The sequence below is a fragment of the Apodemus sylvaticus genome, chromosome 2, assembly GCF_947179515.1.
Source record: "Apodemus sylvaticus chromosome 2, mApoSyl1.1, whole genome shotgun sequence".
Lineage (NCBI taxonomy): Eukaryota > Metazoa > Chordata > Mammalia > Rodentia > Muridae > Apodemus > Apodemus sylvaticus.
This window is the reverse complement of record NC_067473.1, coordinates 83,986,012-84,013,634: the sequence shown is the minus strand read 5'-3', so window position 1 is coordinate 84,013,634 and position 27,623 is coordinate 83,986,012. Positions and strand designations below refer to the sequence as shown.

At 39.1% G+C, this 27,623-nt stretch overlaps 1 protein-coding gene and 1 long non-coding RNA gene across 6 annotated transcripts in view; one reads left to right on the top strand and one right to left on the bottom strand.

The window, feature by feature from the left end:
• Positions 1–27,623, bottom strand: part of LOC127678681 (broad substrate specificity ATP-binding cassette transporter ABCG2) — a 112,868-nt gene that overhangs the window by 70,942 nt on the left and 14,303 nt on the right. The gene's annotated exons all lie outside the window — the stretch shown is intronic.
• Positions 845–26,946, top strand: LOC127678684 (uncharacterized). 5 transcript variants are annotated; one of them, XR_007976616.1, is made up of 6 exons: positions 845–1,363; positions 6,941–7,132; positions 9,945–10,020; positions 13,050–13,133; positions 23,740–23,905; positions 24,919–26,946. It is a non-coding gene; the product is annotated as an uncharacterized LOC127678684 (long non-coding RNA). The 5 variants fall into 5 exon arrangements; XR_007976614.1 differs by having other exon boundaries at positions 23,740–26,946; XR_007976613.1 differs by lacking the exons at positions 23,740–23,905; positions 24,919–26,946 and adding an exon at positions 16,105–18,730.

The window sequence follows — 27,623 nt, the reverse complement described above, 5'->3', positions numbered from 1 at the left end:
CTGCCAGAGATTCACCTTGGCAGAATGCCCGAGCTACGTGGAAAATCCCACTTGCCTTACTTCTTCCCCTCCCTATAAATTTCCTGAGAAAATACAGTTTTTGGGGCCTTGAACAAAGTTGGTCTTGTCCTCGTTCTTCGTTTCTCCCGTCCTTTCCATTCTCTGCCTTCTGTCCTAGGGTCCTAGGTTGAAAACCCCCGAGGGCTGGGGCAACTGGCACCCGACATGGGCGCCCTCCCTAAGTAAGGATCACAGAGAACGTCTTCTTCATGGACCGGCTGCTCATCATTTGGAACCACTGACTCATCAGGTTGTGGTTGATCACCACAGAAGCACTTGTTTGTGGGAGATCCAGGGTAATTAATTGATCACCACAGAAACGCCTATCAGTGGGAGATCCGGTGTAAGTCAGACAACACATTATAGAACAGGCAGTAAGTAAAGCAGGAGGCTTTTCTTTATGGTCTCATGGAGGCCCTCAAGGTGTCAGGAATAACGGTTAAAAAGTAAGATCTTCACAAATGTTTTAATTTTATATAAAATAAAATAAACAAAAATAAAAAAACAGGTGCTAGAAAATTCTTAGCTCAAGTATATTTATACTGTGCATGGCTCTCAGAAGTAGAAATGGTAAAAATATAAATGAAAAACATACATAGTGAGGAGGAATTGGAGAGGTTAGAAAAGCAGGGCACTGGGGAGCAACTATCAGTGGCTGCCACTGTGCCTCCTCTTCTCTGGCAAAATTCCCAGAAGAAGGAGGAGATAAAGAGTTAGATCTTGAACGAGAGAGAGAGAGAGAGAGAGAGAGAGAGAGAGAGAGAGAGAGAGAGAGAGAGTCAGAGACAGAGACAGAAAGAAAGAAAGTAGGTTTCAGAATTGTTCCATGTCTGGGACATTGCATCAAAAGAAGGAAAATGGTTAAAAGCTATTTCAGAGCACTCCTGGGGACAAGAGGAAAGTAAGAGACGTCCTGCTTCCTCTCTAGATCCTACTGGAGATATCCTTAGCTCTGGTTAGGATATCTGGATCTCTTTGGGACATCAAGTTCTCTTCCCTCTCCGTCTATTGTCTGTCCTTGGTGCACCATATGTCTATCCATATGTCTGTCAATTTATGTTTGTTTGAATGACAGTTGCTCTGTGTTTCATGTTAAAAAAAATGGTTAAAACTTTATCTGCTGGCTGTCTACCGCTTGATTTAGTTTAACTTGTTTAAAAGGCACTCTGAATTTTTACAAGAGAAACTGATAGGTTACCCTGCATTATGGCTGGAAGTCAAGTGCAGCTGGAGAAGCCCTGCTTGGGGCTGATCATCTACACAAGCTGCTCTTAAAGGGGCCAACAGCTTTTCAACATCTTTGGTAAGAGAACTGATGGCTGTTTTTTTTCCTAGAAAAACCTCTGTAATTGTGTTTATTGGGTTCAACAAGTGACAAGGTGCTTTTCTCTTGAAATTATAGTTAAAAAATGTAAGAAACTTTTGTCTGGTTTAAATAAGTATATGTTTATAGCAACTTCACATTTGTTTCTGACTGGTTTTTTAGATATAAATATATTCTACATGTCTTGGTTATAGAGTATTAACTTATAAGTTATTGGGTATGATTAAAAATTTATAACATTGGTAACAGAAAGTTAGCTTAAAATTAGTAACTCAGGCTTGGAATCATTCTAAAGAACATATGGCATGAGCCAACCCAGAAAAACAGGTCTCTAAAGATACTTCTAAATTGAGATAATATTTATGTAATTCTTTATCCTAGAAACTAGACTTATAAAAGATAGAATTTGGAACAATGTCTTTTTACTGATACATTAAGAGCTATACTGTCATGCATTCATAAGTAAGAACTGGCAGTCAAACTTTGTTTGTGGAAGTAATGCTTTTGATATTGATTTTAAAGAAAATAGATAGTTTAAAACTGAGTTTTGTTCTTCAAAATTATGGGTATGTTCTAATTTTTTTTTTTTTTTTTGGTCTTTGAGACAGGGTTTCTCTGTGTAGCCTTAGCTGTCCTGGAACTCACTCTGTAGACCAGGCTGGCCTCGAACTCAGAAATCTGCCTGCCTCTGCCTCCCAAGTGCTGGGATTAAAGGCATGTGCCACCACCGCCCAACCGGTATGTTCTAATATTACAAAAGAAATTTAAAAATATAGTTAAACTGCCAATGTTCCATTAGTTGCAGTTTACAATTCAATCACAAGCTCAGGATTTTAGCTCATCCATATTTATAATTAAAAAAATATCAGGCAAGTGGACTAGTTATATCCTAAACAACTTCTGGCACAGAAAATTCAAATAAGAAAAGATAGTTTATTTGATTTAAATGATTTTCAAAAGCTTTGAGAAAATGTTAATTTGTTAAGACCTCACCTTAAGCTTGCTACAGGAGAACTTAAACTTCTGCTTGGTAGTCTCAAGGGGAATGCAAATCCTAATCCCCTGGACAATGAACTGATGAGGGATAAATAACTTTGCAAAAAAGTCAATTGTTGGCTGTTTCACAGCAGTTCTTTGGCAAAAGGGACCATTAATGCAAATTCATATTTCCTCATATCCAAGTAAAGTTTGAACACCCTATTAGGAATCTGTTGCTATGTTAATACCAAATTGTAAGATAGAATCATAAAAATATTTTATAAAAGAAATTGATGAAATATTATTCCTTAATCCAAACAGCAATTACATTGGTTATTGCAGAATATTAATATTTGGCCTATTGCACAGCAAACTTTTTAGGCAAATTTGATAATCGTTATTCTAAAGACATTTTTAGAACTTGCCTCTATGCATACTTTTGTAAATGTATACATGCAACCAATAAAAATGCATTTACTATATTTATAAACAGCTCCTCTAATGGTAGAGAAACATATAATTAGATCACATGTTTATTCTCTTAAATTTTCCTCCTGCTTCACAAATAATTAAATTACATGCTATAGCCACTGTTTATACCAAACTTTTAATTTGTAGACTGATAATTAAAATAGATAGCTCATGGCTTATAATTGCTTAAAATTATATTTTTATAGATATCACTAATTCTCAAATTTTATACAAATACAGCTTAGTTTAAGAAGCATGTACTGTTCCTTTCTTTTCTTTTCTTTTCTTTTTTTTTTTTGGATTTGTTGTTTTCGAGACAGGGTTTCTCAGAATAGCCGTGGCTGTCCTGGAACTCACTCTGTAGACCAGGCTGGCCTCGAACTCAGAAATCTGCCTGCCTCTGCCTCCCAGAGTGTTGGAATTACAAGCGTGCACCACCACTGTCCAGCACATGTACTGTTTCTTGCTTTTAGGACACTTAAAAGCTAATATTAGATTGTCCAGACTCCATAATGAGGACAATGCCACAGCAGGTTTACATATCAGGCAGATTATAGACTTTACACAAGAACAATTAGCCAAACAACCTCATTCTTTACATCATCAAAATAATAATAGCTTAATACAATAATTTGATATTTCTAGAAAATATGTAAGTCAAATTATAAAGACTTGCCCTCACTGTCCTCAGTTTCTTCCTGTACCACATAATAGTGTTAATCCTTGAGGATTTGTACCTAATCAAGACAAATAAATGCAACTCATATTTTTGATTTAAAAATAAAAATATACATATGATTATTGACAGCGTTTCAAGCTTTCTAGCCACAACTTTTTTAACAGGGGAAGCAACTAAAAATAAAATTAGTCATTGCCTATGTTGTTTTTCTATACTAATGTTTCAAATCGGATTAAGACAAATATTATAACTGACTATTACAGTCAGTTATTTGAGATGTTTTGTTAACAACTTAATATTAGTAATATTACTGAGATTCCTTATCATCCTCAAGGAAAAGATATTGTGGAACAGGCCCATGGAACTTTAAAACAATATTTTTATAAATAAAAGAGGGGAGAATCATATCTCCAACACCACAAAAATTTTAAAATTTCAATGCCAAGGAACTCTGAGTGTGGAGAAGAGGGAATGATTGAGTTTTTTCTGCAGGATGCTGAAGGAACATGCTAGCTGCCAGAGTATCCTGATGTGGGGACAAAGAATGATGCTGATTATAATCACTGAAAGTGGCTGCGGTCCTTGACACTCTTGGATGCCTCCTACTAATGCTGACAACACAGACATCTTCACACTTAACATCCCTCCTTGCATGGCTATTGTATTTAGCAGAAAATTGGACAAATTATACAGTTTAAAGGGGAGATATTGGTTACTGATGATTGCCCCCCTTCAGGGTGTCAAAAGGCCATATATTTAAATTTTACAAATTTAAAGTGTAGATCAGGTAGAATGTGGCCTTCTTGGCTCGTAACAACCCTTTGTTTTCTTTAAGACAGCCACAGGATTTACTTTGGTTGTCTGGGCCCCTTGGGATAGCCGCTGGACTTCTGTAAAAGGAGCCATGTATGTGAGCGGGAAAGAAAGTCAGCCTAGCCGCAGGATTTATATCTGGCGCTCTTTTGTTCAAGTACAATCTGCTGTCTATTCTAATATTTTAAATACAGTACGAGAGCTTAATAGCCAGCTTTCTTTTTAATTTTTTTGTTTGTTTGTTTTATTTGAGACAGGGTTTCTCTGTGTAGCCCTGGCTATCCTGGAACTCACACTGTAGACCAAGCTGGCCTTGAACTCAGAAACCCGCCTGCCTCTGTCTCCCAAGAGCTGCGATTAAAGGTATGCACCACCACCGCCAGGTAATAGCCAGCTTTCTGTCTCTCCTGCTACTCATCCATTTTCTTGGATTTCCCTCTTGAGGGAAGGGCTGATGTTGGCCAATGTTTCAGGATTGGGAAACCTTTCTTCATGTTTTTTGTGTGCTATGTTGGGCCATCCGCCCTGTCTTAGTCAGGGTTTCTATTCCTGCACAAACATCATGACCAAGAAGCAAGCTGGGGAGGAAAGGGTTTATTGAGCCTACACTTCCACATTGCAGTTCATCACTAAAGGAAGTCAGGACTGGAACTCAAGCAGGTCAGGAAGCAGGAGCTGATGCAGAGGCCACGGAGGGATGTTTCTTACTGGCTTGCTTCCCCTGGCTTGCTCAGCCTGCTCTCTTATAGAACCCAAGAGCACCAGACCAAAGGTGGTACTACCCACAAGGGGCCCTCCCCGCTGATGACTAATTGAGAAAATGCCCCACAACTGGATCTCATGGAGGCACTTCCCCAACTGAAGCTCCTTTCTCTGTGATAACTCCAGCCTGTGTCAAGTTGACACACAAAACTAGCCAGTACACGCCCTTAGTAGCTGTCCCCTCTTGTTTTGCATTAAACTCTACAACAGTAAAATCAATGAAGACCTCTCCTATTCCTAAGGTTGAACTCTACTGGACTGGCCATTCCCCAAATTTCCTTTTTGTTATTGAGACTCTAGAAAAGGAAGATGCACTATTATTCAGTCTCCATCTTCTGATATTTTGTCCCAGGTGGATATTTTATTTGGTTTAATGGCATCCTCACTAAAAACTTGTCAAAAAATATAGATCTTTCCATGTTGTGGCTCCCTGTTACCTTGATTCCTCACCTAATTTTTCGTACCCCTGCAGAAATTTTTATGTCTTCTAAACATTTCAGAAGAGAGAAACATGCATTATTTTTGCCCTTTGTAATCGGCCTTTCCATGACTACCTCTGTGGTGGCCACTGGGTTGGCAGGTGGATCATTTGGACATTCCATTGCAGTTACCAATAAGTTAGCTAAACAATTTCAATTAGTTATAGAGGCTTCTGCTGAATCTCTGGCTTCTCTGCAAAGGCAAATAACCTCACTTGCCCAAGTTACCTTGCAGAATCCCTGTGCCTTAGAACTTCTCACAGCTGAGAAGTGTGGAACATGCCTTTTTCTTAAGCAAGAATGTTGCTATTATGTTAATGAATCTGGCCTGATAGAATTACAGGTGCATAAACTCCATAAGCTGAGTGAGGATCTACAGAGACAGAAATTTTCTAGAGCTGCCACTGATTGGTGGGAATCCTCCATGTTTTCCCTCCTGATGCCCCTTTGTTGGGCCCTTGCTTTGTGTGCTTTTGATAGCTATTTTAGGACCCTTTATTTTAAATTGATTGACAGGATTCATTAGACAACAGGCTGACTCCGTGACATTCAAAAACCATACAGATACATTATCATCAAGTTGATTTAGCTGACAGAGGCCTGGCTAAGCCATGCGATGACATCGCCCACACAGGGGATGCTTAGAAACTCAGAGCTATGCACACTGGTTCAGCACAGCATGAACTTAGTATGGGCACCTGCAGGGGGTATAAGGCAAAGCACTGCAGGGGGAGGACCCAATTGTCTGCTTCTGAGTCCTTGGTGAAGCACACCTGATTTGCATAGGGGTTGGTGTCTGTCCTCAGATCATCTACACTATGTGGGGGTCTTCCACCAAGTTAGGCTCTGCCCCTCCTCTCCAAAAGACACCAAGAGCTGCCTAAGATATGGAAAGAACAATCCTCTGTTCCCCACGAGAGGAATTGGGTCACTGATTCCCCTCCTCTTGGTTAGGAAGACGAAGAGGTTCCTCTTGTGCATCAATGAGACCTATAGATGTCTGCATTCTCCCCGGCCTCACAAAAATTAAATAAAAAGGGAGGAGATGCCAGGAGCCAAACTGACCTTACTTTATGGTTAGATTCCATTTTAAAGATAGGCTTAGGTTCTGACTTCTCCTCAGCTACAGAACTTGGAGAAATCAGGTGGTCGATGGTCACTGCGCCCTGCCAGAAGAAGAAAACATCTTACAACTGCCAGAGATTCACCTTGGCAGAATGCCCAGGCTATGTGGAAAATCCCACTTGCCTTACTTTTTCCCCTGCCTGTATAAATTCCCTGAGAAAATACAGTTTTGGGCGCCTTGAAAAAAGTTGGTCTTGGCTTTGTTCTTCGTTTCTCCTGTCCTTTTCATTCTCTGCCCTTCTCTCCTAGGGTCCCCTGTCGAAAACCCCCGAGGGCTGGGGCACCTGCTCATTGCCAGGACTTCCCACCATGATGAATTCTACTGCCTTTGGAACCCTAAACACAAATTAACTCTTCTTTAAGATGCCTTCGCTCATGGTATTTTATAACAGAAACAGAAAAGTAGCTAAAATGACCTCTCTTTGGCTGTCAGACTCCAAGGTACTAGAGTTCCCCCAACTGGTCTCATGCTAGGGAAGAAAAGAAATAGGCTGTGGTGCTAACCAAAGGAGAAGCCTGTTTGTTTCTTAGAGAAGGGCTCTCACACAGTACAGACAATTTTCAAGACAAATTGGAAACAAGATGGCAGACGGTGATGGGTCAATGATAGCATTATTACACTTCAACCCAGACTGACTCATCCATACTTATTGCCCTCCATTTAAACTAAACCTCAGGTTAGAATGTCAAAGATGGAATTGAGAGATGGTGGGCGTCTTTATTTTGTTCTCTTTCCAGGGCGGCCATGTTGAGTAAATCTGTCTCTGCTTTTCCTATTACTTGTCTCTTTAACTGGCCCATCCAGCCCAAGTGGCAGTATTTGTACCTCAAAAGCTCTGGTAGAACTAATTAATATCACACTTAAACAACAGAGAAGCTTTTCTAAGTAAACTCCTGTCTCACGCATGCCAGACAGCTGTGCCTCCAGCCTGACAATTACTTGATATCATGAAACATCCAGTCATTATTCAAATTTCCACAATTGCCTCATAATTGTTAACATTTTAAAATTATTTTCCCCCATAAGCTCTTAATTGACAGGACCCCCTTCATACTCTATTATCTCCTTATAATTTGTCTTGGGCTAAAACTGTGTGCTTCAGAATTTCCAATGTCAAGTCCCAACTCCAATTTCTTAGGATGTGACTCTATTTGGAGACAGGGCCTTTTAAAAAATGGTTAAATTAAAAGAAGATCTTTAGTGTGGGTTTTAATTCAAACTGACATGTGTCCTTACAGAAGGAAATTTGGACTCACAAAGACATCAGAGATGCTTATACACATAAAGATCACATAAGCATAAAACACAGATAGTTGTGTGCAAGAAAATAAAAGAAACCAGATCCAGCCACATTGGTTTTGACCCTCTAGACTAAACCTCTGAGAAAGTAAATGCCTATCCTTTTTCAAACAGTCTATGCTATTTTGTTATGGCTGTCCCAGAAAGTAGATTTATAATTCATTTAAGAAACTAGATTGCTATTTTCTTTATGATTGAATCTCCATAATGCCACCACCAGATTCTTCTGTCTTCCATGTTTGTCTGTGTTTAAAATAATAAATCTGTAATCTTGGAAGCTGAAGATGGTACAGAACTTGCCAGTTTGGAGACCCTAGATTTAGTAGTAGTATCACGCAAACAGTATAAACCATATCAAATGAAAGCAAATATTTTTGGTCATTCGAAAAAGGAATACTAGCCCCCAAAATTTTGCTTGATAGCAAACCCCAGGTAATTAGGAAAAGTTGTAATAAAAAGCTCTAGAAATGAATAGTTAAACCCCATTCCATGATTAAACCCCACCTGGTGACTATGTATGGTCCTTTTAATATATTACCAAATTTGATTTCCTAGGGTGTTGTTAAGGACTCTGGTACTGTTCATAAAAGACACTGATATATGGTTCTCTTATAGTCCTGTTATCTAGCTTTGATATCAGGGTATTGTATGCTGACCTCATACAATACAAAGAATTTCTTCATTTACAACATTTAGAACAATTTAAAAAAGATTAATTAGTGTTTTGATTTTTTAATTGATATTTAATTTATTCTTCGATAATTGTTTTTACTACTATGGCTCTGCAGTGAAACAAGAAATCAAGTATGAACCTTCACATTGTTCTTTTTATTCAGAATGGCTTTGGGTATTCAAGGTTTTTTGTGCTTCCATATGAATTTCAAGATTTTTTTTCTGTTTATGTGAAGAATAGAAATGGGATAGCATTGAATCTGTAGGTTGTGTTTGATAAGATGACCATTTTCACAATATTCATTCTTCCAGTTAATAAGAGCTCTATACATCTTCCAGTGTCTTCTTCAGTTTATTTCTGTTTGTTTTAAAGGTATGTTATTATCAGGCTTATAAACTTGTTAGGAATTTCTAGAGAGAAATTTTAATCCCGCAACAATGCTGCAATGCAAAACGATCACATCTAAAGGACACTCTAGGTCTATATGATCTGGCTGGAATACAGACAATGTAGATAAGTACAGTTTGTAGAAGGAAGCAACCATGTTGGAAAGTGACATCTGACTGAGGGGCAGACAAAATGATGAATCAGAGAAATATATGACAAAATGTGTTAGTGATAGGATACACCGAACTCTTACAAGAACAGCACAGAAAGAAAGGACTGAAGAAAGGAAAGGGAGAGAGAGAGGAAGAGAGAGAGAGGAAGAGAGAGAGAGGAAGAGAGAGAGAGAGAGTTTCACCAGGACAGTTTCGTAGGGACAGGTTGCAGGTGAAGACAGAATGAGTCAGAGAATGAGGAGGAGCCAGGAGAATAGAACAGATTGTCAGAGCTTTTATGAGGCCAAACAGAGCAATTCAGTGAGAAGCTGAGAGAAGCCAGATTGAATCAGTTTAGAAGATTAAATTATGGAGAGGCTAGAAGTTTCAAGGCCTAGGCCTAGGGATAGATAGAACAGAGAAAGAAATGCTCTGTATTCACACTGTATTCACACAGCTTGAATACAGCTCTCACCTCACCCCTCCATCTGAGGAAATAAAAATTACATTCATGATTTTCTTTATTGAGGGAAATTTGAATGGGATTTTTTCCCTAATTTCTTTCTCAGCATGTTTATCATTCGAATATAGAAAATCATCTTTTAATTTTGTATTCTGACAGTTTGCTGACAGTGTTTTTCAGCTCCAAGAGTTATGTGAAAGAGTGTTTAGGATCTCTTAATTATAGAATCACATCATCCACAAATAAAAATACTCTAAATTCTTCTTCTTTTTTCTTAGTTTCTGTTCCTGTTGCTGTGGCAAGATAACCTGACAAAAACAGCTTAAGGGAGAAAATTTTACCTTACCACTCAAGGTACTGTTTTTTATGTCAGGAAAGTCAAGGCAGCAGGAGCTTTGAAGCAGCTGCTCACATAACATCTACCTTTACAAAACATCTATAATGCTTCTTAGTGCACCTCCCTTTTCCCATGATTTTATATTGTTCAAGATCTTCTACCAAAGTAATTGTCTGGTCCATAGTCAATATGGGTCTTCCCACGTCAGTTAATATAATCCAAGATAACCCCCTTAACCATGCTCAGGGTCCCATATCTCAGGTGATTCTAGATTCTGTGATGTTAATTGACACCAACAACCACACATTCCTATTAGTGTCCAATACTGGCTTGTTTTGTATGTCAACTCTACACAAGCTAGAGTCATCAGAGAAAAGGAAACTCAGTTGAGGAAATGCCTCTTTGAGATCCATCTGTAAGGCATTTCTCAATTAGTGTGGTCAATGACGGAGGGCCAAAGTCATAGTGGTTGGTACCATCCCTCAGCTGGTGGTCCTGGGTTTTATAAGAAAGTAACGTGACTAAACCATGTGAGCAAGCTAGTAATCACCACCCCTCCACGGCCTATATATGAGATCCTGCCTCTAAGTTCCTGCCTTGTTTAAGGTCCTGTCCTGAATAAACCCTTTCCCCATACCAACTTGCATTTGGATTATAGTATTTCATTGCAGCAGTAGAAATCCTAAGGCATGCCCCTGTGTGTGCTTTCTCTGTCATATTGCTCTAAAACTTTAAACACTATTTTGAAGAAGAGTAGAGAAAGAGGATAGCTTTGAGGTTTTTCTTCATATATCTATATATCACTATATAGTATATATTATAACAGGTTTTATTGTTTATACTCTTTATTATAGATATATGTTCCCTTCATTTTTTATCTCTTCAAACTTTTTAAAGATTTTATTTATTTAGTTATTATGAGTACACTGTGGCTGTCTTCACACACATACCAGAAGAGTGCATAGGATACTATTACAGATGGTTGTAAGACACCATGTGGTTACTGAGAATTGAACTCAGGACCTGTGGAAGAGCAGTCAGTGCTCTTAACTACTGAGCTATCTTCTCCAGTCCCTCTTCAAACTTTTTTATGACTACGGAACTTTTTTCAAAGACCTTCTATGCACCTTTTTAAATGATCAGAAAATTTCTCTTTTAAATGTATTGATTCCCCGGCATTGTGATATGTCCTTAAATTCCATTTCAAGGTATTTTGAGAATTATTATATTTGTGTAAAACAGAGAGATTGAGTTACAATGATCTTTGTTGTTGATAAGTGCTTTCTAGGTAGGTTACTTTGGTGTCGTTACTCATAGATCTGTTTAAATTGCTTGTCTAATATTTATTTCATATTGGTAAGTCATATGTATCTAGAATTTTATTTAGTCACTTTAGAGTTTTCCAGTGTATCAGAATATAGAATTTATATGCATGTCCTAATGGTCCTCAATCTTGATTATAGGTGTCTTTACCTACTGATCTATTTCACCAACACCTTCTGGTTTAAAATTTTTCTGTTAAGCAATCAGCTATTATTTAGATGGACCTGCCTCTATGTATTACTTGATGTTTCTCTCTTATACATTTCACTCTACTTTGTTGTTCCATATATTGTTAACTATAATATGGGGAATATCTTTTTCTGATCTTGTCCATTGGGCATTCTAAATGTCTATAGTTTTTGTTTACTAAATAAAAATAAATATTTAAATAAAACAAAAAGTTTTATTTAAAATGTTTTCTTTGTCCTTGTCAAGCATTTCTTCTATGTCCATGGCTCATAAAATTTGGACTTTTCATGGTGTACTACTATGCATCTCACATATTTCATACATTTTCATTATTATGTTTTTGTCACTGACCGAGTATTCCAATTCTTCTGTGTTGTCTTCAAGCCCAGATATTCTGTCCTCCCCATTATTCATTCTCTCCATTCTACTGGTGAGGTTTTCTACTTAGCATCCTATTTACCTTATTGCAGACACTTCTGGAAGATCTCTCGGGTGACAGGCCACTTAGTATAGTACGTCCTGCTCTCTGATGCTCTGCTTGGAGCCTTATGAAAGGTCCTTTAGACACTCACTTTTATGCTTCCCGAGTACTGAGTTCTGAGTCAATATTGTGGATTGACTGAGAAATGTTCCCCAAAGGCTCATGTGTTTAGACAATTGCTCTCCAATTAGTGGTGCTGTTTGGGGGAGGTTCTGTAACCTTTAAGAGGTGAAACCTTCCTAAAGGAAGTACATAAGTGCGGAAAGGCTTTAAGGTTTTATAGCTTCATTGTGAGTGGAAAAAAATACAATCTTTTTCCTTTTGTCCCCCACCAAATGCTATGGACTAGAATCTTCTGGAAAAGTTAAGAAAAATTAAACCCCTTGTTCTAAAAGTTACCTCTGGTCATGGTATTTTATCACAGCAACAGAAAAGAAACTAATACACTCACTGTAGCAGTATTCTGTTGGCCCCATTTTAGTTAATACTCCTAGAACACTCATTGTGAGCATCCAGAGTATGACTCACAAATGGTCTTAGGCTGCCAAGCTGCCAGTGCAGGAGGAATCTGTTCACAGTGGCATCTCAAGGCTATCCGGCAAGTGTTGAGTGCCCAGTGCTGAAAAGAGTGAGCTTTCTGGGCATTTCCTTCTAACAAGGCTGCTGATGCCTTTGTACATCTATTTGCTCCCATCTCTTTAAACTGTCTACCACTGAACATATGGTTCAGATACTGTTCAAAGCCCCTGGAGACTCTGGCAGGAAATAAACTAGGTGCCATCCACCATCTTCTTAGTTCCCTACTCTTTTTTCTATAAAATTTACAGCCATGTCCCAATTTTGCTTCCTTGTTTTATTAATTTCAGTCTCTTTAACCTTTCTTTGTCAATCAAGGTAAATGGCTATCAGTTTCATTCATCTCAAATAAAAATCATTTGATCTCATGGTACTATTTTTATACTTGTAGGTATACTAACATAAGATATTAAGGTGGTTGATTCATAATTTTATGATTAACTACTTATTTGTCTCCCTTATTTGTCTCACCAGTAGGTGTTCAAATGAAACCAAGAAGTCAATTTAAAGAGACATCCAAAACTATACAAATCCCAAATGGAAAGGAAGCTCGGGACAGTGGTAAGTAAGCAGTCATACTTTATCTGGCGTGCACACTATCATTCCCAAAAATGCATGGACTCTTGCTTGTTGTTGCTTTGCTTTTGTAAAACAAGTTGTTTCTATAGTGAATTTCCATTATGGTTATATTTAGAGTTCAAAGTTCTTCATTGTCTTTGACATCCAATTCTTTTTATCTCTAGCCAGCAAATGTTACAAAGAATAACTGATTGTTTTTACACTTCTTCCCTCGATGCATTAACTACATCTCTGTGTTTTGCTTTGATCCTCAGTTGTACTCTGTATGCTTCATAAAACCACATGTACAGAAATTATGATTAAATCAATCAAACGTGCAAGAAATTACTTGAAAGTATTTTTATGTCATTTAGGCCCTTTCCAACTGTATTAGTACATGATTTTGCCAAGGATGTGTTACTCTTTGCTTAGTTTAAATGTCAGTGAATAAATAGATTTCACATTGTGGCATAATAATTCCAGGATACCACAGAGCTGCTTCCAGGACTGCACAAATTCTTTGTGTGCGTATCATTTCTAAATATATTTTAAACATTCTGAAAATGAAAATATAAATCAGACTGGGAGAATATATCCAAATCAGATGTAGGAAAACAACTTTTACCTATATCATAATATCCACCCCCAAATAGAAATAATGTGTGTTTCTATGTGTGTGCTTAAGCAAATATATTTATATACTGTGCTAGTGATATCTTGTCAACTGGATTCAACCAAAGTCACATAGAGGAGAGAACCTCAGTTAGGAAAATGCCTCCATCAGATTGGCCTGTAGGCATGTCTTTGTGTCATCTTCTTGATTGTTTGTTATGGGACGGTCCCTCCTCCTGTGGGTAGTGCTACCCCTGGGCAGGCCATCCTATAAGGGATAAGGAAACCAGTGAACTATGAGCCTGAAAGCAAGCCAGTCAGGGGCACGCCTCCACTGTGCTCTCTGCTGAGGTTCTTTAGGTTCACTCCTTGGCATCCCTTACTGATGGTCTGAGAAATGGAAGTGTGAGTCAAATAAACTCTTCCCTTCCCCAGGTTGCTTTTGGTTATGTTTTATTGCAAAAACAGAAAACAAACTAGGGAATATATCAAACAAATATGCCATATATATAATCTATATATACACACATATATAGTATAATATATAGACATATATAATGTACTTTTGATCCTTGCATAAACCAAATTAAAATGCAAGTGTTGTATTTTCCCCTTAGGACAAAAGATAAAAGAACAACTTTTATACAGAATATATAAAGAATGGTGGCAATGTAATATCAAGAAATAAAGAAAAGGGGTAATGATCTACACAGTGGTTTCAAAGATATATGAATGGTCCATGGCTTGTATCATCAGTCCTTGGCAAATACAAATTGAAACTCCAATGAGCCATCATTTCATATTTCCTAAACTGGCTAAAATAAAATACACAGACAACAGCAAGGTAGTGGAGAGGGTACAAGAACTGCAATGCTCACACGTAGATGATGGGTGTGTAACATAGTTTGAGGTTTTATTTTAAAGGTAGAATATAATTTTTAACATGATTACATGGTCATAAGAAATTTCTATAAGCAAAGGGTTCTGGTAGCATTATTCACAATAGAAGAAGCAGAAAGTCTCTCAGATCAGAGGTACATAAATAAAATGTGATATAGCTGTATAGGGGAAAAGCACTACATCATCATCATCATAATAATAATAACAATAAAATATAAACAACAATAATAATACTGAGTCATGCTACAAAGTAGACAAACCCCAAAAATATACCAAGCAAGTGATGACCTGACAAGAAGACTCTGGTATTCCACTTATGAAATGCTTAGAAAGGCAAAACTTTACAATCAAATTATCTGCGGCTTGATTAGAAATGAGACTTCATTAGGGAGTCTTTGTGACCTGACATAAATGTCTTAAAATCGGTGTTCATCCTAAAGGATGATAATTATTTTTAGAGTTCAACATACCTAAGAAAAGTCTGTATTTTAGAAACATTAGATTGTACACCTTAAATGCATGAATTGATTGGAGTGTGAGGCTCAGTGGCAAAGCCTATGCAATGCTTTAAAGGCCCTTGCAAAAGGCAAAAAAAAAAAAGAGTATGGGATCTAAATTTCAATAAAGCTTTTTAACCCAATAAGCAAAAACATACCTTCTAAATATATATAAATTATTTGATACTTACAGGAAACTGTCAAAATCGTATTTAATATATTTTATTGTATATTGTATAATATGGATATGCACATATGTGTATGATATTAGATACCTGAATGTTAACTTGTACTTTTTAATTTGCCTCCAAATAAATAATCTCTGGTCATCTCTATTCACCAGTGAATCATAAAATTATAAAACATCAAAACAATACAAAAATCTAAAACCATTTCTGACTGCTAGGCCAAGAATCAAACTTTTCTCATTATCAAAACAAAGGCAGTAGTGAGTTCAATTTAGAGGCTTACTATAATGTCTTATGTGTAAATTCTTTCCACAACACTTTCATATTCATCAAAAAATACTCTATTATTTATTGACTAACTTTCTAGGAAGTCAATATTATTTTTAATTCTTAAAAGGTAAAGTATTTATGCTAATTACAGCTTTTCATGTATTGGGTCGTGCAATTAGTTTTAATTTAAAAGGGTGGTGGTGGGGTTCTAGTGCCAAACCCCAAATGTCTGAATTTCCTGGCTGATAGGTAGTACAAATGTATCAAACTCAACATTTTTACCAGTGAGCTGATACAAACCCCTTAAGCTTAAAAAGAATGTCTTATTAGTGTACCATAAGGCTACCGTGAAAGCAGTAGATAATTGCCATTTTGTGTCTTTTATCTGTTATTTCATAGTTTATTAGGGTATTAGTCACAGGTGTCCCTTAAAGGAATGGAATTGATAGAATCACTGTATATGATATGATTCGGATAATCTAACAATGGCTGTCTCCCAATGGACAGGTCAAGAATCAAACTGTCATTCAAACTGGATGTTTCAGTAGTTCCTATCTGATGCTGCATCGCCAGAAAGGCTTGGGGAGCTACTGGTCTTCAGTCTACATTGGAGTCATGAAGCAATGGGGTTCTAATAACTGTTGGTGTGGGTTGTACAGGCCAATTCATCTATGGAAGAAGAGAGAGACACTGCAGGATGAATTTAGACCTCTCAGGCAGCAGGGGCAACAGCCTCTCAAGGACTGACCTTGACAACTTCCTAAAACCTTTTTATTGTTACACAAAAGTCTCTTTTAGCAAGTCAACTTCTGCATACCAAAACATCTTATCAGATCTCAGGGTTGTCTTGAAAGGCCCATCCCCTAAGCAGTTCCCAGCCAAACTAACTTCCTGGTTGGCCAGGTGTCTTGGAGATTAAGTTATGCAAACTCCATGGACCCCACTCATCCCTTTTGTGGAAACCTGGTACCTTCTCTAGCTAGACACCATAATCATGCTACCAGCTACACCCATCCCACCACCTGAGAACTGTTCCTCTCCAGGGAAGTTACTAGAATCACACCAGTAGCTCTTCCCATTCCTGTGACCTGCCTAAGGAACACATACCCTGACTACCTTCCTAAGCCCCTTTCTGCCTCCCTTTCACACAAAGAAGCTCAATTTGAGGCACTGAGCCCATCTACTGCTACCTAGTACCCTTGTCCCATCCATAGCTGGGAAGTTTAGATTCCCACCTCAACTCCATCCATTCTCATCAGCTCTGCCCTTTGCTATGACCGAAGGACTACCCTAAGCAATGAACAGACACTAGGTATGCACTAGCGACTCTATCCATCCCCTGCAACTCACTAAAGTACCACATGTCTTATGATTGCCTTCTGCTTCCCTTCCACCTATCTTCCCTTCAGGGAGGGAATCTTGGTCTCATAACACCAACTCTACATAAGGTAAAGTCCTTAAACACCTCTCCCAGACTCCCAAAGACTGACTGAGAATCAGATAACATTTTATGTATGAAAGTTGTGCAATATGAGCAACTGGCAAGACTACAAAACAAGGAAGGAAAGGAACGATGGAAGGCTTAACATTGGCTCACAATATCTCTCTTTGGCCAGGAAGAAGGTAGTGTTTGTCAAGGTAATACCAAGAAGAAGCAGCCATTTAGATTCTAGGTGGTGAGTTTCCATGCCCTTTGGTGCCACAAAGTATAGAAAAAAAAACTAGATGAAAGTTTTAAACAGAAATGTGGTGGGAGGCTTGTCAGAGACAGGTGGAAGATACATGCATGTCTGTGCTTCAGGTCCGTCATGGGGCTTTCTGGCCCCTAGATAAAATGATTCCTGGAGAAGAGGACGACTGAACACATCGGCCATGCATTCTGCACATTTGCTTCCAGCACTGTCGCTGAACCAGCTGGTGCAGGTTCAGAGGCCATGCCTGGAGTTAGACTGTGGTACCTACCACCAAGCATCCAGAACTCTGGCTGGAATCCTCACATTCAGTGTCATGATGCACATAAGCAAATGGATGCAGAGGTGCCTAAGGCCCAGAATACAATTTCTCACCATTTCCATGGATTTCCCTTTGCACATGGCAACCAGAATCTTTATCAACTAAGTCTAGAAGTTCAGTTGACTGTAAGGAGAAACTCTAGAAAGTTAACACTGTTTTCTTGCCCTTAGGAACTAGAGATTATTCTTACAGTCTCTGAGCCTAAGACCCCGAGATGACCATAAATGTTAAAGCCAGTGTAATCAGGGTTGAGGGTTTCAGAAAGAACCACCCTAAAGCTTTGATGTTTTCAGAATATAGCACATGAAAATTCGGAAAGACTCTTGTTTCCAAAATAAATGATAAATCTGTTGGGTGTGGTCAACATTTATACAAAATGACAGCAGAATTTCTTTTGTCATGGGGAAAAACGAGACTTTAATAATAACTAATATAAAGTAAATTGCAGTCTTTGGGCAGCAATCAAACTTAAGTGACATGAACATAAACACAGCACTATTGCGCTGCTCATGAGCACAAGTCAAGGTTAGAGCAAGACAAGTCATGCTAGCTCAGTCAGCTGCTAAGCCAGCTGCCAAAGGCTCAGTGGTGACCTACAGGTTCTGAAATAGAAAAGCAATTTTCATTCTAGGAAGATTTAGAATTAATCATAGAAACCACCATCTTAGAAGGAACCTCATTAAGACACAAGTTCTCAAAACCTCCCATCTTGCAGGAAAGCTCATTAAGCCCAGGACATAAACAATAGGTTTCAGTAAGTCCCTGGAACCAACTAGACATACAGGGCCCTGCCCTCCTGAAGCACATGGAAGAACTAAAAACTGCTGAGAGACATTCTCAGACCAGCCAGATCACCTGAGAGACAGAGATCAGCCAAGCTTAAAAGACTCTCATATAAACTGAACCACCTGGAAGAGGCTCAAACCAACTGATATAACAGAAAAGGACACTCTCTGACATACTGACCTACCTTTAGGCCATACTACAATTTTTCCAGATCCCATGACGGATGATATTTTGGAGAAATAGCTGTCTTTGAGTCATTTCTGCCCTGTATGTAACTCCTCATTCATATTCCCATAAGCAACCTCAGTAAAACTCAATGGTTCACCAAGTTGAATTTTGATGGTATCTTCACTTTGTTCTATCATTAGCTCTTCCTTTATCTGAAGTGAGTAATCATTCACTTCTATCCAGAAATAGTGTCATATATGTTATACTATTGTAGGACATTGATAACTAAGATTAACCATATTTATAATTTATTTATTTTAGTTTTCATTGATTAATCATTTATTATGAAATGGTCTTTAGCCCAGACTGCCCATGAATAATAGCCTGATATTCCTGCCTCCACTTCCTAAATACGGAGATTAGAGGTATGCGCCACTACACTGGTATACCTTCGATTTACTTACCTTATATCAGTTATTTGAGTACTACAAAAGGCTTGATTTTATGTTAAAAAATGTTAGTACCTTAGAGTACAGGAAAAAAGTTAGCGGAGTAGGACCATTTTCCTAAGTAAGCACTGTTTCAAGACCTTGGCATATATGAAGAACAGAAGCTCACCATTCCTGGTATTACAACTCTTTAATATGGTTTTGGTGATCTCTAACCATAAAATTGTTTTTGTTGCTACTTCATAACTGTAATTTTGCTACTGCTATGAGTAGTACTACCTTTGTTTTATAATGGCTTTAGGCAACCCCTGTGAAAGGATTGCCCCCAAAGAGGTTGTGACCCACAGGTTGAGAACCACTGCTATAACATGTAGAAAATACAGTCTCACATCAGACATTCTGACTCTCTGGCTCTTACAAGCTTTCCACTTTTCCTTTCATGATAGTCTTTTAGCCTTAGGTATATGGACTGGGTTGTAGATGAGCTGACTTGGAACTCTATAGTCAGTTGTGAGGAAAGAATATTCTTATCAGACACTGGGTTCCTATAAACATTGCAAGGGAGGAATGATGAGACTGTTGACCACAAGCAAAAGATAACATTGTCTTTATGCAAGCAGAAGAGGTGTAGTTTTTAAAATGAGTGTGCATTTATGTGTTATTTATTAGTTTATGTGTCATTTTTAGTTATTTTTAACAGCAACTGGATTGGAATCAGTGTGCATATAGGAAGAGAGGTTGAAAGTTTGGTCTCTTCTGTTTGAAGATGGAAAAGAAACTAACTAAAATGTAATTGGCATAAATATCATTTAATGTTTAAGATTAGAATCTTGATTTTACCAAATAAACCTTTGGAGAGCCATGAATTCAGATAGCCAGTGGGATAATGTGCATGTTGATGAAGTGAAACATTGTTCCCTCCTGGCGTTTTGGGAAGACTTTTCAATGATTTTCAAAGAAATCAAATATCTTTGGTGATTATACTTCAGAGAAGCGAGAAGGTTCTCGGGTTTCCTGCCAGTGCAAGCTGAAGAAAAGAGAACTCCAGGGATTCTTTGGCCATTTCCTTCTGTGTCCCCACTAGTGGATGTGCTTCAGGAAAAAGCAAAGAGCTTCTGGCCAAGGAGGAAGCAGCTTGGAGAAAGCAAAGCCCACACTAAGAACTGGCAGTACCTTCGGTGACCCACCAGCATTGTTCAAGCCCAACCTATCTTCCTGTTTTCATAGAACTTGCAATCATATTTTGCATTTAACTGGCACATATTGCAACAACTTGGGACTTGCTTTCAAACTTATTTCCATACAAACTCCTCCACTCTACCAAATTTAAATACCATTGTTGAAACAAGCATAGCTACAAATTTAACCTATCAAAGCTACAGAAGAAAACAGGTATGGTTTTCTGTTATGTTCTTTGAGCTAAACCTTAATTTTGAGTAGTCTGGAGTTGATTTTAAAATCTCAAAGTAAAGATAGAGCATACTACTTGCTGTTTGGGACAAGAATAGAGGACTTAGAAATAAGCCCACATGACCACAGCCAGGTAATTTTTTGAGACAAGATCTCATAGATCCCATGATGGACTCCAGCTAGCTATATCACTGAGGATAACCTTAAACTTTTGATCCTCCTGCCTGTACTTCTCTAGTGCTGGGATTACAAACCTATGTCACTACTCCCAGTTTGTGTGGTACTGGAGGTCAAACCTAGGGCTTTCTGTTAGATAAGATCTCTCTCTATACCTGAACCATATCCTCACCCCCAACTTAGTGACATTTCCACGTGGGCAGCTAGAACCTACATAGAGCAAAGCAATCACTCTTCAATAAATGTTGCTGGGGAGACTAGATAGCTATACAAAACAGGATTAATCTAAAAACCACATAAACATAGCTCAAAATGGATGAAAATCTTAAACATTAGACCAGAAACTCTGAAATATCAGTAGGAAAATATAGGGGAAGGTTTCAAGAAATTGGTCTGGGTAAAGATTTTGGAGAGGTCTATTATTCCTAAAGTTCAGGCAAAACTAACAACTGAGGCTATGTCAAACTGACACACTATGTATAGCAAAGGAAATAATTAATAACGTAAAGAGATAACCTAAGAAATTCAAAATATTTATAGAGTATTCATATAACAAGGGATTAACATATAAGAAACTTAGCCATAACTATAAAACAAAATAACTGCATAAAAAAACAGGGCAAATGTTCAAATACACATTCTCAAAAGACGATAATAAATTAACCAGAAGCATATGAAAAATATTCAATGGGAAGCCATTGAGATAGCTCAGAGGATAAAGGCACTTGCGGCTAAGGATCATATCCTGAGTTCAATCTCATTACCTACATAGTACAAGAAAAACTCATCCTCAAAATGTGTTCTCTGACTTTCACATGTGCCATGCCATGCACACATTCCTCCACTGACAAAATAAACACTAAAGAAAAAATATCCATCCATCCCAAGGACCAAGCCACAGAACTGTCAAATAAGTCAGCTTATCACCTAGAAGACTGCAGTGAGTGGAGATCTTGAGAGTCAGTGCTTGTCGATGTTTACTGTGAACAAGGGTCACTGTGGACCTGGATGAACATGTAGATTTTGAGGATGGGTCTCAGTGAGCAGAGATGCCAGCATTTCTACTGCATTTCTGCAGGTCTCTCAGATCCATGAGTATCAAAGGAGGAATTTGATAGAGATCAAAGACCGATTCCTTTTCAAGCTCTAAGGAAATAACACAAGGTCAAGCCCCATCCTCCTCCACAAAACCTCAACTTCTTTCTCTCTTGAAGCATCTCAAGACATAAGAATTACTGGTGTAATAAGGACTACTGGCCCTCAGTCATGAATCCCCTAGCCCTACACATGATGACACCTGTCCCACTGCCTTTCCTTTCTTCTTTTTTCTTTCCTTCTTTCTTTCCTTCCTTGTTTTCTCTTTTTAAACTTCGTAAAATTCTAGAATTTAAACACACAAATACACACACACATACACACACACACAATCAAAATAATGGGGTTTTTATTGGAGGCCATTGTGCTTGATAGTTTTATGTCAACTTGGCACAAGCTAAGTCATCTACCTCGATAACAAATGCCTGCAGGGTTGCTCTGTGCAAACTGGTGTTGGGCTTGGGGTGATCGGAACACATGGACAGACAGATGGATGATACAGAAACAACACACAGACATTGCTGAAGACAGCACCCACACAGCTCGTTGAATATGGAGAGGTTGACTTGGTGCCTGCATGGAGCTTTCACCCCTAAGCTCTAGTCTCTTTGGTGTGGGGAGATACTTTGCAGGCTACCAAAAAGAAACACCAATCCAGCCCCAAAACCTTTAACCTACAATCTTCCTTGCCTACAAAATGTGCTGGGGCATTGCTGATACAGAACATGGGGAGTGGCCAGACAATTTCTGACCTATTCCATAGCAGGGATCCCATGTCTGACACTTCTTGAATGGCCAGAAACTGGAGACGGGATAGCCCAGAGACCTAGGGTAGAATGAAGCATGACTGGTTTAAAAAAAAAAATCAGTGTAACAATTCCTAATGATATTCTGCTATACTCATAGATTGGCGCCTTATCCAATAGTCATCAGAGAGGTTTCTTCCAGAAGCAGGTGGGAGTGGATGCAGAAACCCACAGCCAGACATCATTAGGAGAGAAGGTATAAATTGGGGGCCTCCATTAGATCCCTTCCTTGGAGCTTAAGGTCCCATGGAAGAGTGTGTAGAAAGATTGTAGGTGTCAGAGGAAATGGAGAACACCAGGAGAACATGGCCCAAGGAATCAACTAAGCAGAGCTCATTTGGGCTTACAGCGACCAAAGCAGTAAGCAAAGGTCCTGCAAGGGTCTGCACCAGGTCCCTCCCCCATATCTGTTGTAGGATGTTAGCTTGATGTCTCCGTGTGCTTCCTGTGGGCAGGCATGTCTTTCACTCTTGCCTGCTCTTGGAATGCTTTTTCTGTTATTGGGTTCCCTTTCTAACCTCTGTGTAAGGGCTTTTGCCTTGTCTTATTGAATAAGACTTACTGTGTCTTGATTTCATGTGTATGGTTGTTGTCCTTTGAAGGCTTGCTCTTTTCTGGAGGGAGATGGATGGGGATCATAGGAGTGGTGGAGGGGAAACTGATCAGGATGTATTATATGAGAGAAGAATCTATTTTCAATTAAAAAGCAAAAACCTCTGTAAGATCAGGTTGTAGGCAAACCAGTAAGGCATTGTCTGAATTAGTGATTATTGTGGGCTGCCCATTGTGGGCAGTGCCAACCCTGGTCTGGTGGTCCTGGGTTCTATAGGAAAATAGGCTGAGCAAACCAGAAGGAGTAGGAGCAAGTCAGTAAGCAAAGCCCCTCCATGGCTTCTGCATCATCTCTTTTTCCAGGTTTGAGCCCTTTTTGAGTGTTGGGAACCAGAGAGCTTGGTTCAACACCCCCAGCTGAGCTTTTTGCACAGGTTTCTTGAGAGCAAAACATCCCGTGGCTTAGCTTAATTCCTGCCTTCCTGCCCGGTGTGGTACGGACTTCCCAGGTGCCTGACCTATGACTATAATTGTTTTCTCCTGTTCCTTCCCTGGCCTCTAGTATATATATATATATATATATATATATATATATATATATATATATATATTGCTAGTCTCTCACTAAAGCTTTGGCATTCTCCTTGCAGAATGACCCGTGTCTGTGTTTTTTGTCAATCCCCCAGGCCTACGCCCGATACTCGTAGCGTGGCAGCGCAGGCGCTGTCAAATGGAGGTCCCACCGAGATCGGGAAAGAGAGGAGCACCTGATGGGATCGTTCCAAGGAAAGCTGGCCGGCAAAAGGAAGAGGAACGTATTGGGGAATATATGTTGCAAGAAACAAAGTAAAAGTGAGTACAGGATGGCACCATGGGGATAATAAGTTCCACCTTAAAATTGGTGGATCAACTGGGGGTTCTGCTTAGGTAACAGGTATTGGATTCAAGGTTAAAACAGCTAGGGTGTGACAACAAATTGGGATGGTGAATTTTATTAGGCAAATTGTCAGCAGTATAAAACTGCATCAGGCAAGAGGAATGTGGCATAAAATAAAATAAAAAGAGTAAAAGACAAAAAACAGATTTTAGAAACATGGAAGAGAAAGAGAAAGAGAGAAGGAAAATGGATTCAAAATTCTCTTAGGGACAAGGGGAAACATGGAGACGTCCTGTTTCCTCTATTGACCCTACTGGAGATATTATTAGTACTGGTTACAAGTGCTCTTTCCTCTCTATGTATTGTTTTTGGTGCACCAATTTGTTCACATGTGTCTGTCCTTGTTTCATTGTTTGAATGATTGTCCTATGTTTCATGTTGAAAAGAAAAAATGGTAAAAACTTTATTTCATGTTGAAAAGAAAAATTGGTAAAAACTTTATCTACTGGATGTCCATCTCTTGATCCAGTCTCAGGTTACACAGCAAAGGCTGATTTAAGCTGCCCTGCATTTAGCTAGGAGTCAAGCACAGCTAGAGAAAAGCTGCTTTTAAAAGGGCCAGCAGCTTCTCAAGTTCTAGGGCAAGTAGGCTGATAGTTATTTCTCCTATTGGGTACAAAGTGCTTTTTCTCTTGAAATTGCAGCTAGAAAAAAAAAGTTTGGTTTAAATTTATAAGATTCATGTAGTTGCTTCATTTTTGTTTCTGATTGGTCTTAAAGGTATAAGTACAGTGGCCCCTTTCTAAGGAGAAAATGGAGGCAGCTCATCACCTAGTACAAGAACAACTTCAGGCAGGACAATATTACCTTAAATCTTACATTAGAGAATATTTTATGCTAGATAGAACTTCATTTCTTGACTCCTGTCTTGTGCTTTGCAATGATTCCTTGAATACTAAACCATGTGTTTTAGTCCCATCTTCTATAGTTTGAAAAGTCTCATGAACAGGAAGAAGACAAGAAGAAATTGTTCTAGTGGATTGTGTGTATTGACAAACTACTGCGAATATGAAGATATTGCTGTAGTTGAAGAGTTCCTGGAATTGTGTCTATTCCTCTAAATGATGAAGGGAGATTCCTTGTCACCTTGTATTACCATCAGAGAGACTTTGGCATTATTGCCACCCCTGATTTAAAAAGGTCTGGTTCTATGGCACTGGGGTTTTTGGCTTGTGAAGCTGCCACATTGGGATTGTTCCTGCTAAACTGTATGTGCAAACAACAAAACCAGTCCAGAGCAATAATTGAACAAGTGCTTAGGCACAGGATAATACATCTGCTCAAATTTGGCTCAGCTTGTAACGAGAATAGTTAGTCTATGACGGGCAACTCCTTTGCAGTCCACACCAACCTAAGACAGGGGCTCTGGGACTGGCAGAGATTCCCAGAGATGGGTAATGGGAGTTGGACCGAAGGTGTCCTAAGACAGATACTATTCATTCTTTAAAAAAATAAAAAAGGGGGAGTTGTTGAGAACCAGAGAGCTTGGCTCAACATCCCCTGCTGAGCTTTTTTTGCACAAGTTTCTTGAGAGCAAAACATCCCATGGCTTAGCTTGATTCTTGCCTTCCTGCCCAGGGTGGTATGGACTTCCCAGGTGCCTGACCTATGACTATAATTGTTTTCTCCTGTTCCTTCCCTGGCCTCTAGTATATATATTGCTAGTCTCTCAGTAAAGCTTTGGCATTCTCCTTGCAGAATGACCCGTGTCTGTTTTTTGTCAATTCCCCAGGCCTACGCCCGATACTCAGTACCATGGCAGCGCGGGTGCTGTCATTTGAGTTCTTTTCCTGACTTTGATGATGAACAGTTCTGTGGAAGTATAATCTAAATAAACCCTTTCCTCCCCAATTTGCTTTTTCATCATAATATTTCATTGTAGCAATAGAAACTCTAAGTTAGAACGAGAATTGTGGGTTATTTTGGTAGCAGACCTGACCATGTTGTTTTGGGGAGTTTTGAGGAAGGACTCCAGAACTTTAGGCAAGAAAAGATTTCAACTGTTCAATGCCTTTGAGCTGTTCTGTAGGAGTTGGGAAGACATGAATGTTGAGGGCAATGCAGATGATGGAGGCCTGGCTTGTCAAGTTTCAGAAGAAAGTTTAAAGACTCTATCAGGGCCACTTGTTACTTTAAAAAGATCCATTGGTTCTTTTTAGCTGGGACTGAAAAATCAACTGTGAGTAACAAAAACACCAGAACTACTAAAGTGGAATCTTTGCTTTGATGGGATACTTGATGCTGGTGGACTAGAGCTAAGAAATAAGCAGTGATTCAGAAGAGACCAGCATTACTGAGGTGAAATCTTCTGGGAAGTAGTTCCCAAGAGCACTCTGGAGCGGTGTTCCAGGGGTGGCCTCACAAGAGCACACTGAGGCTGTGTTCCAGAGGCAGCCCTGCACTGGCAACCAAACTTGGTACTGTAAGAGTCACCCAGTTTGAAGTCACCACCAGTGGGCTTGAAGGCATGAAGGCATGAAAACCAGCTGAGGTTTGGCACTGTGAGAAGCCAGGAGACCACTGGGGAAGATGCAACCTCAGTGGCTGTAGAAGGCTCTGGACTAAAGGAGTCATGCCCAGAAGTTGAAGCTCAGCACCATGAAGGAGCCCAGGAAATGCTACTGATGGAAGTGCAGCTCAATTGCAGCAGAAAAGCCCATTGTGGAGATGCTAGTAACCATGGGATGCACACCAGTAAGAGCAACAACTGAGGAATGGAGACAGCTAGAGCTTAGAAGAAAGGCTGTGTGTGTGGTAAAGAGTGGAGTCAGAGAAGTGACCTAAGCCCCTTGGAGGAGCCCAGAAGACTGTGAGAAAATCCCAGAGATTGGAAGCAGAGTTACTTATATTTTTGGGGTTTAATTGTACTTTTATTAGATTGTGACTGCACCTTTTTTCTTCCCTCTTGAAATAAGAAACTTATTTTTTATTTTATAGGACCCCATAGTTGAGAGACTTTGAACTTTAAAAGACTTTGGATTTTAAAAGTGATTGGCTATTTATAAAGAGACTGAACTTAATGTGTTTAAATTTGTAAAGACTAGGCAACTTCTCAAGTTATTTTATTTCTCATGTGAGATCTATGGGATAAATGAAAAAGGAAAAATATAGCTTAACAATGATGTGCTTGTGTGTCACGTTGAGAAAAGGTCGGTTACGCTGAACAGTCTTATGTCAATTAGACACACACTAGTCATCTGAGAGGAGAGAACCTATATTAAGAAGATGCTTTGGGCTGCAGAGATGGCTCAGCAGTTAAGAACACTGAGGCAGTGCTCTTCCAGAGATCCTAAATTCAGTTCCCAGCAACCACATGGTGGCTCACAACCATCAGTAATAGGATCTGATGTCCTCCTCTGGTATGTCTGAAGATAGCGACAGTGTACTCAAACGAAATAAAATCTAAAAAATAAAAAAAGAAGAAAAAGAAAATGCCTCCAGAAGATTGGATGTTAGCAAGCCTGTGCAAGTCATTTTCTGGATTAGTGGTTGATGGGGAGGGCCCAACACATGGTGGGTGTTGCCATCCCTGGGGTGGTGTCCTGAGTACTTTAAGAAAGCAGACTGAGCAAGCCATTAGAAGCCAGGCAGTAAGAAACCCCCCTCCATGGCCTCTGTATCAGCTCCTGCCTC